The following is a 13,242-nucleotide window of genomic DNA, read 5'->3' as shown; positions in this document are numbered from 1 at the left end:
TTTGCTCCGTTTTTCCCCAGTCATTTCTATGGAATTAATTTTCAAAGTGCTCTAGCTCAGTCAATTTTCAAGCTAAGGACACAAGATATCAGATAGTCGGACCCGGGTGCACCGGGACCCGCCAGGTCCGTTTTTGGACCTCTTGCACTAATCCTTTCCTTTCTATCCTTCCTTCAATATCTCTCCATTCATTTGAATGGGGGACAGCTAGAGTGCATGATGTCACCGCACTCTCTGCCCGAAAACCGATTTTTCACTTTTCAGCCGAACAATTTGCCATAACTTCCTTATAGTTTCTCCCAGAAACTACTTTTAAATGGTAGAGAAACTTGTCCTTTCTAGCACCTGTAAATTTGAATATTTTTGAAAATACGGGTTATGAATTTTTTTTTTTGAGTTTTGAGTTATGAATTTTTGTTCGGCACTAGGGAGGGTTTCGGCTCCCATAGAGTTCAATGTATTTTTAGAGCGGCTCAGAGTGCGGTTTCTAAATTTTTCTCCTGTTTTTAACTCGTCATAACATGCTCAATTCACACTCAATCTGCATCTCTCAATTTTTATACCAGATCGATCCCCAGAGTCTCCTTGTCGCAACTGTATATACAGTTAAGTGCTTTGGGAAAATCTTTCCAAGCTATAAGCATTTGTTCGGAGGGTGGGTATGCTCTCATAGGAATGCATTGAAATGATATTTTTTTCCTTTTTCAATTTTCTGCCGAACATTTCGCCATAACTGCCTTATACTTTCACCTACAGACTTCATTAAAATTTTAAATGGTAGAAATATTTCCCCTTTCTCAGACATGTAAATGTCAGACCGTTTGAAAATACTGTTCTGTTCTTGAGCTATGAATTTTTGTTTGACACTTGGGAGTTTTGCCTTTTATAAACTCGTCATTACACCATCAATTCTCACTCAAAGTGCAAAAATTTTTACACCATCTCGATCACCAGACTTTCCTTGTTGCTATGGTATGTTTTGTTCATTTTTAGACCCATGAAAGTTTTCGAGCTACAGGTGATTTTTTGGAGGGTCCCCCCCAGGTCGAAATTCATTGAATCGTGAGTCTGTCAGTTGTGTTCTGTGAGCGTGCGTGTAAGAGAGAGAGGGGGGAGGGGGAGGGGGAGAGGTGTGAAGGACACAGAAATACATAGGCAGTCTCTAACACTTTAAAAGCTCATTTTTAAGGGGGATGTCTTCATTATCCAGGGTTTCTTAAGGTGGATTTTTTTAAAAATACCTTGTTAAAAATATACTGGCTGTTTTTTCAACATTTTAATATTTATTTACAGTGGTCATTTTTAAATGTGGATGTCTCAATACAATTGTGGGTTTCTTAAGGTGGAATTGTTTGTAAAGGTGGAATTCAAAATGTATAATTTTCCATTCACAGCCTACGGAGCTCCATAGAGTCCAATGTAAACTGCCTGTGGGAGAGTGCTCTCTTAACATCAAACTACTAACAGCTTAGCAGTCAACTCCTTCACCATAGCGTCGCCTAGGGACCCATGTGTTTTTACCGTATCGACGGCCTCGCTTTAAGCGGGAAAGACGCGGATCAGGGTACGGGGGTTTCAGTGGCGCAACATTTCGCGTTTCCTCCTGGAAATGCAGACCTCTAGTTAGTACCTACTCTTCTCCTGCAAATGAACACACACCTGTCTAAATAGCTTCAAAGCACAAAGCCAAAACAGTAAGTATGGCAGTCAAAATACACCTACATTAGCCAGACCATACATCACAGTGGATTAAAGTTTGACGTGAAGACTTGCAGATGCACACAGCCACATTCAAATACAATGGGATGTGCCCATACCTAGTTGCCACCATCCATACATGGTAAATGCACAAGGATTCAGCTTTAAGGGGGGGAGAGAGAAAAAAATATATAAAAAGACAAAATGGCAAGCATTTATTTCATATATTTATATATAAAAACAAATCTGCATATACAACTTACAAATGTCTACATAGAAATGTTCAAGGAAAAATGAACAGGAAGTTCTTGTACAATAACAGCTACAAAAAATGTGCCTGACAAACATTCATGAAGCATTAACTGATGGCTTTGATTTTTTCATCTGTACCTCATGCTTTGAAAAGCATACATAAGATTAGCCATTATTAAAATCAAGAGGACTGTCACAAAAAATAAAATAAATGCCTATAATGCTGCTACAGTTTTCAAGACATGGTCATATGACACCCATAAAACTGTCCCATATTGTAGTTATCCATCAGTACACACAATTGATGCCAACTCAGCCATTTAACTCGTTCACACCCATTTATTTACAGCTCAGTCCTCTCCTCCTCCGTACATGTCAGCAAGCTTCTTGAAGCGCGGACCCCATTCGCTAATGCAGTCGTAGTCCTGGTCTCCGGAGCTGGAAGAGTTGAGGGAGCTAAGACTGCCAGCCTCTGATCCACCTCCCTCGTAGTCAAACATCAGCAGCGAGTCATAGGTGGGAGCTGTGGAGTCATTGTTCGCTGCCTTCAGACTCTGCAGCACAGGTATGCAACAGTCAGTGCTATATATTCACATAGTTAAATAGATTTCTTCATTTCACAAAAAAGATTTAACACTAGCTAAATTTTTTTGACTGATAAACATTACAGGATCTTCACCAAATGGGGAAAGAACAGACCACAATTAAGGAAACACCATTGTATCTGCTTTTGGAGACTCAAGCACAATGTGACGTAAAAAAGAAAATACTTCTGAGGTTTGTCAGAAAATGCTGTAATTGCTGGTAAACATTCATTTGTATAGACATCACATATTTCATGTGTAAAATCATCCATTAATGATGCATTCTAATTAATTTATATCCAAAAATCTGTGCTCATTGTCTAATAAATCTCAATAAATATATCAATGGCTACGTAACGCTAACTATGCTAGCAGGTAAAGATTACCTACACAAACAAAATCCATTTAGAATGTTACTTTTAATTGTGCTACACTTTTTCCTAAAGCAGGTGTCTCAGTCCTCAAGGCCCTCTCACATTTACATCATCAATGAAGTTACCGATCTCATCAGGGTTGGCAGGGCGTGGCCGGCACTGTGGCGCAGGCACAGTACTCAACAAGCAGCGGCTTACTCTTCACCCCAGTCCTCCTCCTTATGCACAGAAGCAGCAGGAGGACCAGCACTGCGTAGGGAGCACATTCATAAATCAATAAATATACCTTCAAAAGCACAACATTGGCTTTTAATTTCAAATGTGAACCTTATATTTCTCTCTTCATTATGAAAAGGTGGATATTTGAATATTTCAATATTTAAATATTTTCATAAAACATATTAAGTAGAAAATCTAAATAAACTCCCTGGAACTGAAAGGGGGGGGCGGTGTACAAACATGTTCCGTATTTAAAGTGTCTTGAGGGCTCCACCTCAGTGATAGTTCTTTCTGACTGTGTATGCATAATTACACATGGTGATATATAGAATAACTTACATAGCAGAGCCAAGATAGCCCCCAGAATTCCAAGAAAGGCAGGCAGATCAAAACCTGCTGTGTGCTTGTCTAAGCATTGCACATCTGAGCCAGTGCAATCACACACTTTGGCCTCCACGGTGTTGTCCTGATACACGAGAGCGTTGTCATATACCCTCAGATCAATGTTGTAAATTCCGCTTTGCAGTGCAGTCTTGAGCGTGAGTAAAATTGCAGTTCCTACACAAAAAGGGAAAATAAAATTCACACACAAATCAGCCATAATTCATTTAAATTTTAAGAAAAAGGGTTCCAACTGATCTAGGCTATAGACATTCCATTTAACAGTTGAATGTTTCTCAACACCCAAAACCCTGAGAAAAGGTTACACTGAATTTCTCATTTACACCTATATTCAGTGTCATTGTACAAATTTTCCCCATCACAAGCAGTAAAACAGAAGTAAAATTGGATGGGACGAAGGAACATACCATTTGGATCCATCTTAGCAGTCCAGTTGTTCTTGCTATTGTCCCGGAGTTCCACTTTGAAAGGGGCAGCAAAGCGAGGCCCATCGTCATCAATCACATTCAGCACCAATGTCTCTGGATCCTTATTGCACAAAGGAATCACTCTATCGTCAATAACGGGATAGTTGTCATTCACATCCTCCAAAGTAATCACAAGGGTTCCTGTACCAGTGGCTTTAGGGTTATCTGCAAACAAGTAAAAAGCCTGATAGGAGAAGCTGCATCATCAGATATTTTCTACAAATGGAGCATGAGGAAAAGGAGTTACCATTGTCCTCGGCCAGGATCAGAGCTTGGTATTTGCCATCTTTCACGAAAGGAGACTCTCTATCCATGGGGCTCTTCACTTTGATCACCCCAGTGTCTTCATCAACACTCAACCAACCAGCAGGATCAGGGCCTGCGCGAAACCTGCAATGTACAGCAACAACGACTCACTAAGTCAGCTTGTACAGTAAAAGCAAAATGCAAAACACCACAATAGAGTTTGGAGAGCACTGATCAGTGAATCAAAAACTTTAAAGCAAACGTACACAATATGATGTTAGAAGTGAAGTCGGCTGTTACCAAATTTGGCTTAAAACAAAAAGTTGTCTTACGTCACGGTCTGAGTCCTCGCTGTGTCCGAATCAGTGGCGGTGAACACAGTCAGCTGAGAACCAACAGCTGTATCTTCAGGTACAGAAACCTCTTTCACCTGTGGATCAAACACTGGAGCTTCATTCACATCCAGGACGTTCACAGTGACTGTGGCAGTGGACGTGGTCATGGGTTTAGCAAAAGGAACATCGTTCTCCACAACCACCAACAGAGTGTACTTTGGGTTTGTCTCAAAGTCCAGAGGCTGGAGGAACACAAAAGACAAGTCAGTGAACTCAAAAATCAAGACGCCCCAGGGTTTATTCAACTGACAATTTGAAGTGGTGTCAGTGCTACCTTAACAGTGGTAATGATGCCCTCCTGTTTGTTTGGTCCTGTGCTAACGTTAAAAACTCCACCCTGGTTGCCTTGAACGATCCTGAACTTGGCTGTCCAGGCAGCAGACTGAGGTTCATCTCCATCAGTCACCGCCATCTTCACCACCACAGCTCCCACTCTATTCTCTGGGACAGACGCGTTGTACTGAAAGACAAAAAACACTCTACTCAGTTTGAACTCACACAGAGGAACCCGGCAGGACACAACATTGGATTCCTGAGCAGATAAACATACAGAAATATCTTAGAATGTGTGTCGTTAAATGTCTTACCGAGGTCTTCTCAAACTTGGGGGCATTGTCGTTGCTGTCAGTTACGGTAATAATAGCTTTTGCAAAGGCTGTGAGGCCAGTACCCGCCATATCTGCGGCTTGAATCTCCAAGGTGTATTGAGGATAGTTCTGGAAAATTCAGTAATCACAATCAGGGAGGTTCATTTATTATTGCATTCCCCATCAACTCAACTTTTACCCATGAAAGTGCTTTGGTAAGTGTGGCAAGAGAGGAACATCTGTTAAATACTCACCTCTCTGTCCAGTCCCTCAGTTTGGACCCTGATCGCACCAGTCACTGGATTAATGTCGAACATGTTTGGACTCGGCTCTACTGGATTCTGACTGATGATGGAGTATCTGATATCAGCATTGTCTGTGGTAGGGTCATCTGCATCAGTGGCTGAGACCTTCATGAACTCATACCCTATAAAGGCCGGGGGGGGGGGTTAGCTGTTTAAAAAGAGAATGTTCTCTCCAATTCTTAAGTAGCAGTTGCACTGTGTACACATTAAAAAGATACCTTTAGGTGAGGCTTCTGGAACCTCGCCCAAGAAAGTGCCTTGGGTGAAAACAGGATTATTGTCATTCATATCAATAACATTAACAATAATCTCCATGGGAGATTCCCCTTCGGCTCCGTGGAACTGAAGCTGGAACAGACAAAAAAGAAACATACTTGCTGATTTCTTCAATTCAATATCCCATTCTTACAAGATAAAATGGACAAATACCACTTAACTTATACTGTCAGGACAGAAAACACTTACCACATATTTATCTTTGGCCTCTCTGTCTAAAACCTGTGTGACGTAGAGCCAGCCAGTGATTCTGTTTACTGTAAAAAGTCCCACAGGAGGCAGGTCTGCTCCTTCCCCAGTGATCATAACTTCCTTAGACTTACTGGGTTTGATCTGAGGACAAACAATTTAAATACAATTACAGGGATGAAACACCCCAAGGGCTCTGTGATGTGGCCAAAATATATAACTTATAACAAGTTAACAATATAAATGCCAGAGAAAATGTTTAATATTGAATTACTGCCCGGTCATAGTTACTGCTTGTAGCTGCAACTGTACACACCTGCACCATCCGTTTGGGGAATGGTCCTCTGTCATTTTCTGGAAAATTGATTGGTGGAATCACCCACCTTTTCTTTCTCCTTTTCAACCCCCCTGAAGACTTTGAAAACTCCAGAACTGGGAGCGCTGAGGAAGTTTCAATCTGGGGGAAAGAAAAAAAGAAAAGAAAAGAAAAAAAAAAATCAATAAAGTGGTTCTCTAATAATCATTGAATTGTTTTTTTTAATACCACTTTTTATTTTTTTGTTTTTTAAATGTTCAGTGTCTGTATGTATAACACGTAGTTGTGCCCTTATTTAGATCTGAAAACACCTAGTAATTATTATTGTAAATATCCACATCCTTCTACATGTTCTGTGACAAACGGTTAAAAATCTCCACAAAAAAATAAAATAAAATAAATAAAGTGTGTGTGTGTATATCCTCCTGATGCCTTTTGGCATTTGTATTTTATATTTTGACCAAAGCAATAAACAGTTCCCAAATCTTCAGAAGTATTCATAATTCTTCACTCAAAACTCTGCACTGTTTAAGGACAAAATAATGCAGTGTTCATGGGCCACAAACCAAATATGATACTAACTCAGATAGGATTATTCAGGTGTTCAAGGCATGCAGCCCCATACCTACAGAGAACCCAGCCATTTATAAATTCGAGTTATAATACTATATTTGCTTGCAAATTAGGGTGGGTTCAGATTTGTAGTCCAGTTCTCTTCGTGCAGAAAAAACAAGAAACATGACATATTTAACACCAAACCAAAATGACATGATTATTTTGCGAACCAGTCGTTAGAGTCTTCAGCTGGGCTTATTACACTTATCAGGGTTGCGTGTGTTTATCTGGAGGTAGGTTTACCAAATGGAAACACATCAAGAGGCAGTACAATGTATTAAGAAGTTAAAACGTTGCCAGATATTCCTCCAACGCATGAACCAAACTTGTCCGCTTTGGAGAAGACGTTAGGAGATTTGTCCTCAGCTTTTTTTTTATTTATTGAACTGTTTGTGGGTTATTTGTTCCTCGTGGCACTATTGTTACTTCACGTCCTGCGTTTGGTTTGTTTGGATTACCTTTGGTTCCTATCGCATTCTCAGTGGAAATGAACTGCATCAGAGTTTTAGAAACAGACCAAGAGCCAATCCCAGGCAGTTTCTGTCAACTTTTTTGTTGCAAAAAAATGTTATGAGAGTGTTTGCACTTACTCTAACTGCACGAAAATCACACCAAACCAAAGCTGACAAGTCTGAACACACCCTAAAATATTAATTGAAGTGTGCTTTGGGGACAACAAAACGTTTGTTTGAAATGAAAATCAGACAAGTATAACACTCAGTAATACATTACAGGCCAAAAATGGTCAAAAAACAAGACTCACTCTTTTCCGAAGGGGCACTACTCGAGCCAAAACATCACGGAGGTCTACAATTCCTAATGTGTCCACTAGAGGCTCGTCATTGGCATACCTGTGCAGGCCCAAATGAGTCTTCTTGCTGCTCAAGGTGGTGGTGATTTTTCTTCTGCTCATGTTCCACTCGCACAAACGCAGTGTGTCTCTTGCCACTGGAGTCCCAAGCATGGACAGTAAACACCTTATGGCCATCATGAAGAGTGACCTGTCTCTTCAGTTTCACCATGCCATCAGTGTCCACTTGAAACCTTATGTCAGTAGAATCAAAGACTGTCCTCCTCCTAGCAGTGCAGTCATCGAATACAACTGAATGAAAATAAAATATATAAATGTTAAATATGAGACGAGACCATGTATTTGACAGTCTTAAAACAAAAAATTAACCATTTTTCAAAATCATATTAAAAATCAAGTCAATTTGTTAAAGATGGACAAACATGAAAAACTAAGTAGTGCCTGAATCAAACTGTATATGCTGCTACAGTCTGCACCTAAAATTACACTTTGTCAAGACTACAGTAACACAGTCAACACTGCACCCAACCTTACACAGTAACAAATACAGATTTACATACACACAGTCTGATCTGATGGCAACTCCACACAGTCAAAATAAGCAGTGCACCACAGTGATAGCTTTAAGTGCTTTCAGAGCTTTCATGAGGAAACAGATAGCGAAAACATTTGCAGATCATGAGCAAATTGCCATTACGCAGGAACCTGAGAGGAGCACGCAGCCTCTAGAAAGCAGCCAGAGATCAGTGATATTCCTCCACAATAAGAGGAGTTCTATTAATTATTAGGATCATGATATAAACACTTCTGAAACACTTATTTGACAAACCCATGGATAGCCATAATGTAGTCTAAATATAAATGTCCTCTTAATCCCTTTTACTCTGCTGTAGATAAAAAAGTGTGCATTTTTCCTACCTTCTGCTAAAAATGTTGTTCCAAAAAAGACTTGTGATACCTGACTTTGATCTCAATTTTGTCTTCTAGTTCATTTAACCCTGCCCAACCCAGCCTCAGTCAATTCTTTATTAAAAAGTGTAAAATGTTTATTTCTCTCATCTATAATTTACTATTTAGCAGTCCATCTGTGTTGAAGAAATCCATGTATAATTTGTATATATTCTTACAATTAAGTGCTCATTCTCGCTGTGTTAAATCTCTAATTGTGGGTGTTAAGAGAAAGGACTGACTTTATTTTATATATAACATTGAGTTCTGGTTTTGTCTCCTGAGAAAATGAGAGGCTAATCTTACCAAACAGTGTCAGAAAAGCTACCAACAATAAAGAGGGTAACACTGGTCAATCAACAGTTTAATCTGTCTTTTTAAAAATAAGGGGATTGAATGTGTCCACAAACTAAAACAGACGGAAACAACGTAATGAAACTTTAATAAAAGATGAGAGGATTTAATGTGGCTCATATATCCACAAGAAACAACAACAAAATCTTTGATTATGATCAGAGCACATGTATCAGTGAAAACCTGTAGAAACGGGCAGGTTAGAGAAATAACGAAACTTAATGTTAACCCTTGACAGTGGAAAGTACCAACGCAGAAGTAAAATGAAAAGCATTGTACAGCGGCTCATGTTCAAACCTGTATTTCTACACAAACTGAAACCCAGAATCACTGATAGAGCTACAGAAGGTGAAACCATCCACCTGAGCCACATTAACATTAACACCTGAAGAGGCCTAATGACGTACTCCAGTTCAGAAGAACTTGACTCATTCTAACACAAATCGACTAAGATATCAAGCCTCTGCATGTTGAGCTCGGTAAGAGCACTGCCCTTCATATGCAAGTTAAAAAACAACTGGCTGGGAACAAAGCCTTGAGCAACACATTCTTCTGACTGGAAAGTGGTCTGCTGTGCTTCCTGAATGTACAAAACCAAATATGTCTGGACAAACAGTTAAGTCCAAGACTCTAATTTCATTGTAGAATATTGTCTTTTGTGGCTGTTAATTTTTCATGACAATTTAATCCACTTTGGAGGGGGGGGCGGCATTTAACTATCATTAAAATGTCAATTTAGGCACAGCATTGGACAAGTATTTCTCTTATTTAATACTTTTCAGCTATAATCAACATTAAATTTGACCTTAGAAGACACATCCAAGCTCACTTGTGTTTTTAATGCTGAAATAAATATCATTTTTGGTGTAGCAGGTGTAGCAGACATGCTAGCTCACTTCGTGTATTGTATGTAGCAACAAGAAGCCTTCGAATGCTGACCTTGCTAACTGTAAAAAGTTTAAGTTACTAGTCACGCTTAATCAGCTTTCCAATTAAAGTTTGAAAGTAACAATAGCACAGGGTTTAAAAAAATACTAGCTGAGATGGGTGTAAAATGCAGTTTGTATAATTAAAGCGTCTAATAAATTCAAAAATAAACGGCATTCGACAGCAGACACCACAGAACAAGAACAGAGACCTCACCCCCATTCAGGCACAAAAAGGTTTTAAAGAGTGTCCAACACACCACACCAAACCAATCCGGATTATTTATCTGGAGAAGTTTTTTTATTTTATTTTTCTATTTGAACATGAATGTTTTAGACTCATCAGCTGATGTGTTTTAAAAAGTGGAAATATCTTGGTCATACCACATTCCTAAAGGGAGATATTGAGAGAGGGAGTTGTGATTGTACCTCTGCCGAGCCGACTCCCGCTGTGAAGGTGTTTTCTGTGCACTGTGAAAACGTACAGCTCGGAATCAAAGCCAGGTGAACATGGCGGAAACTCATCCGCAGCAGACGACAGTACCTTGATGAGAGGGGGAAACACCTTCAGTTACTTTCTCAAGCACAGGGAATTATTAAAAATACAGACAGTTTTAAAATATTTGGAATATATTTTAGAGTGAAATTAGCTTTGTAAGTTTTGTAAATTATTCTCTTATTTTCCTTGGACAAATACAGCCGACACGCCGAGGTTTTTTGTTCCAAAAGGCACTTTCAAGAACTGTTTTTGAACATGAATCAAGTTCACTGATTTATAATATGGTCATTTCTACTTATAAGTAGTCCACGCAACCAACAAATATCGGTTCTGTATTTGCCATACTATGTACCTATGAAAAATGAAGTGATTCTACTGTATAGTTTTTAAGTAAATGACATTCAAAATCTGCATAATTGTCCATTGTTGACTCAAGTTTACTGCTTTATAAAACGGTTAGTTTGAATAAGTAGTCCATACAACCAACAGATATCAGTTCAGTGTTTGGCATACGCATCTAGTCTCTTTTCCTCATAGTGCCTCCCCCAGCCCACAACAGCATAAAAAAGACAGCTGGCAAACACGGACTGATAGAACATCTGTAGTAGCTTCCTACAGATGTTGACCTCAGCCTCCTCAGAAAATACAGCCAGCTCTACCCCTTCCTGTACAGGATGTCTATGTTCTCAGACCAGTCCAGTTTGTCGTCAAGCTGCATCCAAAGATACTTGTAAGACGTAACCACCTCCACTTAAACCCCCTCAATAGAGACTGGTTACAGGGTGATGGGCCTGAAGTCATTGGGCACACTGGTGCGCACCTTCTTGGGCATAGCTATGAGGCATGATGTTTTCCAGAGTGTGTGGACTCCTTCCAAATTTCAGACTCAGGTTAAAAGTGTGCTGTAAAGATTCCCCCACCTCAGCAGCAAAGGACTTTAGTAGTTTAGGACACACTTTATCTGGTCCAGCTGCTTTCCTAGTGTGGAGTCTCCTCAGCTCACCTCCGACCTGATCCACAGTAAGGATATGTGGAAGCAGCAAACCATTTTAAATTATGGAGAATTTGGATGCTATTTACTCAAACACTATACAGTAAAAACACTTCATATTTCATAAGTATATAGTCTGGTAAACATTGATATCTGTTGGTTGTATGAACTACTTATTCCAAATGACCATTTTATAAACCAGTAAACTTGAGTTATTATTAAAAACACTGGAAATATTATGGGAAGTTTGACTTTTATTGACACTATACAGTAAAATCACTTCATATTTCATGGGTACGTAGTATGGCAAACACTGAACTGATATCTGTTGGTTGTATGGACTACTTATTAGAAATGACCATTTTATAAAGCAGTGATCTTGACTCGTGTTTAACAAACATTGCACAATTATGGGAATTTGAATGTCATTTACTCAAACACTATACAGTAAAATCACTTCATATTTCATAGGTACATAGTATGGAAAACACTGAACACTGAATATCTGTTGGTTGTATGGACTACTTACTAGAAATGGCCAATATATAAACCGCTTAAATGCGGTTACTTTTCCTTTAAAATGAAGGGCTTACTTTCAGGTCTTCAGGCGCATTGAGTACCGCTCTGTCACTAGTATTTGCGCACTAAAATCTGACGTGCGGCTAGTTTAACCGTTATTTCTCAAACGGCGGCTAGATTAACCGCAGTGTGACGTGCAGGCGATAATTTAAAAAGTTAAAGCTAACTTACCTGCAGTAAAACGATAAGAACTCCCACCCGTACAATGCTGAAAGGCTCCATTAAAGAAAGCCCGAATCTAATCCGGTTAAAAGTTACTCCCAAGTGCGAATGTCCTGTGATTGAAACTCTCCTCAGCGATAAATGGAGGAAGCACAGCTCCACAGGTAAACGTTAGGTATTTTCGAGAAGTGACGCAGACAGGTGACCCCGCACATCCGCTTTAACGTTGGCCAAATATGGACTCGGGTCTCCAGTCTCCGTCCCCTAACTGATGAAGTCTTCAGGTAAATATCTCCAGGATACTCAATACTCTCACCAGGTGAGGCGTGAACCTGAAGAAAGTGCAAGCACACAGCAGACAAACTTCAGTCAGTGTCGACATACACACCCTCCCTCCACTCTTCTCAATAGACCTCTAAAGAAAATCTAAGGAATGTTTCTGCATGACACCAAAACCTGAACCCAGAGCGCTCTGCAAACGTCTTAAATCTGTCCTTTACGTAGTTTAAGCAGTAACCTTCTTTTCCATAAAGCACAGCTCACTCAGAGGCTCTAAGCTCCTGTTTGATGTGGAGAGAGACCTGAAAGACTCTATTCACATCAGCACTCGGACAGAGCCCACAGCCTTTTCCCAAGGGCTCAGCAGCACTGAGCAAAGCAAAGACATTGTACCTTCCCCCAGTGATGGATCCACACATTCAACACAGAGATGCATCATATTATAACTTCCTAAGCTTTTAAGCACTATTAAGACACGCATGAAAATATCTCAATCAGAAACTATCTAAACACTTTTAATGACTTCAACATGCATTAGTAGACGGAAATACAGCAGCCAGACAAAACTTTTAAATGACCACCTTGTTTCTACACTCATTGTTCATTTTATCAGTCCCATTGACCATATATATACTGGGGAAATGTCTAATCCACAGAGGACTATTATTATTTTAAATAATTGATCTTCTCAATAATGGTGGTGCGTTTAAAATATGTTTATAACTTGAGTGTGAAGAACAAAGTTTTTTCCAGATGTTCTCCTTGATC

The 13,242-nt window shown here is 39.6% G+C and overlaps 1 long non-coding RNA gene and 1 pseudogene across 1 annotated transcript in view; one reads left to right on the top strand and one right to left on the bottom strand.

The window, feature by feature from the left end:
• Positions 1-1,954: 1,954 nt before the first annotated feature.
• LOC136677948 (cadherin-1-like) lies at positions 1,955-12,373 on the bottom strand (annotated as a pseudogene).
• Positions 9,424-13,242, top strand: part of LOC136677950 (uncharacterized) — a 28,482-nt gene continuing 24,663 nt past the window's right edge. Inside the window, exon 1 of the long non-coding RNA XR_010796447.1 lies at positions 9,424-9,517. This is a non-coding gene — a long non-coding RNA (uncharacterized lncRNA). The remainder of the gene's footprint in view (positions 9,518-13,242) is intronic.

This window comes from Hoplias malabaricus, chromosome Y (genome assembly GCF_029633855.1).
Source record: "Hoplias malabaricus isolate fHopMal1 chromosome Y, fHopMal1.hap1, whole genome shotgun sequence".
NCBI lineage: Eukaryota > Metazoa > Chordata > Actinopteri > Characiformes > Erythrinidae > Hoplias > Hoplias malabaricus.
The sequence above is the reverse complement of the archived record's forward strand: the minus strand, read 5'-3'. Positions and strand labels throughout refer to the sequence as shown.